Source organism: Limulus polyphemus, unplaced genomic scaffold (genome assembly GCF_000517525.1).
Source record: "Limulus polyphemus unplaced genomic scaffold, Limulus_polyphemus-2.1.2 Scaffold595, whole genome shotgun sequence".
In the NCBI taxonomy this organism is placed as follows: Eukaryota; Metazoa; Arthropoda; class Merostomata; order Xiphosura; family Limulidae; genus Limulus; species Limulus polyphemus.
In genome coordinates this window covers 75,622-78,030 of record NW_013666205.1, presented here as the reverse complement: position 1 = coordinate 78,030, position 2,409 = coordinate 75,622, and positions in this window count along the sequence as shown.

The following is a 2,409-nucleotide window of genomic DNA, read 5'->3' as shown; positions in this document are numbered from 1 at the left end:
AGATGATATAAATTTACCTAGTAATAATGTTGGAATTTGTAGATTCAGAAAGGCTTAAGTTACTTTTTCAAAACACTGAACTAACACACATGCTCATTACGATATGATAATAATTAGAGTCAGAGCGGCTCTAGCTTTGGGCCTTTCGATTTGCAATCAAGTAAAATAACAATTAGGACCTGCCCAACCCACTTATTTAATTTTCAGTCTTAATTTATTTTCCTGTTTCATTATATTTTTACCTTATAATCCTGAGATATCATTGCATTTATAATTTGCTGTTTGTTTGTTTGAAGTTAAGCACAAAGCTATACAATCGGCTATCTGTGCTCTGCCCACCACAGGTATCGAAACCCGGTTTATAGCGTTGTAAGTCCGCAGACATACCGCTGGGTCACTGGGGGGCTTGCTGTTTGTAATTAAGCACAAAGTTACACAATGGGCTATCTGTTCTCTGCCCACCATAAGTATCGAAACCCGGTTCCTAGCGTTGTAAGTCCGCAGACATACCGCTGTGCCACTGGGGGGCATAATTTGCTGAACATGGAAAAAGACCACTGCAAAATACCCAATAAACTTTTTATTAAGCGAAACTAAGTCAATTGAATTAACGAAACGTACCCCACGTGGAACCTATCATTACTAGTATCGTGTATAAGGCCGAAATTGACGTGTAGTATTATTCATATTTAAAAATGATAAGCAAGATTAATAACCACTATCCCCTCCCCTTCCCAAGGAGCAAGATTTGATTTGCGCCTGACAGAAATAGATCACACGGCAGGTTACCATTTTCTGTCATGTTTTCTTAATCTAATCTGTCATTGGGCATATCGCAAGAGACGATATTTGAAGACCTCACTCGTCAAAATGAAAACGAAGCAATAGCAGGTTCAAGATAACTTAGGCACGTTTATTATTATTATCTTTAACTAGAGAAACTTTTAAAACATTATTCTGGTATTAAGAAAACGATGAAATAGTGTTAAAAATGCATCATTAAAATGTATGTAAATAAAAAAAAAAGAAAAAAAAAAGAAAAGAAAGAAAAAAGAAGAAAAAAAAAAAGGAAAAAAAAAGGGCATTTTCTTTACTCTGAAAATCGTAAGTATAGCCAGGAAACACCTTATATAATATTTCAATGCACTTTTTCTCGCTCATATCTACCGCTCGTTAGTTGGGCTGGTTTCGAACATCTAATTCTTACTCGGCCGTAACGAGTTTCGGTCGAAGGTGAGTTGCATCTCGGGTAATAAGAGAGTTAAAGTTTTAACAATATATTGTTCTTAAAGTTCTTTTGTAATTCAGTAAGTAATGAAAATTATTCCAATTCAATAATGTAAATGAAATATGCGACTTAATTGCTTTTTATTGTCACATAAAATACTTGTACACAAAGCGGCCTATAATGTCAAATTCAATCAATTATCAAACTATCTATTGCTAATAGATATTTACAATAAAGACACTCCTCAAACTTTGCGAATACTTTTAGAAAAACAATGGGAGAAGGGGGGGGGGGGGGTTCATAAATGATAAATATCATAGGTAAGAAGCATCATAAAGTACGAAGTTCTATAGACCCAAACAATATTTCTTTTCCAGTTCTATAATATATTAACGAAACAGTTCCATTTGTTCAAAAAAAAATTAGTCAACTGTATTCCATATTACAGTTTATCTGCCTGTAAACAGCATCTATATAATTAATCCATCACCTTATTCTGATTATATATTATAAATATCTCATAAAGCACACTTTTTTTTATTAAGGGATTTTGAGTAATTTTATTACGTGTCCACTTGAAAGATCTGCTACAAATTGTCAGACAATATATATATATATATATATGTGCTGAAAAAAGTCTATGTCATTTACTTTCTTTACATTAGCAAACGACTTATCTGATCTTTCCAAAGGAGAATATTTTTAACCGTTGAACTGCACTAGTGTGATTTGTTTTGGACGATAAATTATCAGCTATGAAACTATTCGTTTAGTGTTTTAATTACGGCATTTTTTTTTAGTTGTACAATATACTTTATAACAAAAATAAAATAAATGAAATATCTTGCTGACTACTGAATATTTTTTTTTTATCATTTTCCAAAACACATTTTCAAGAGAAATTACGACAAATAATATTTTTAATAACACAACATTAAAGGCCAACTTTTGCTAGACTATATTCAATGTGAATATTTAATTTTTAAATTTGTTGATATCGCAACAAATAAAAGAGAAACAAAAACGAAAAATAATATAAGATATTTGGTTAGCAAAGTTTATGATAAAAAAAAAAAAAATTTGGTTAGCAAAATTTTTTAAAAAAAAAAAAAAAAAAAATTTGGTTAGCAAAATTTTTTAAAAAAAAAAAAAAAAAAAACCCCCAGTGAATTTTTTTTTTT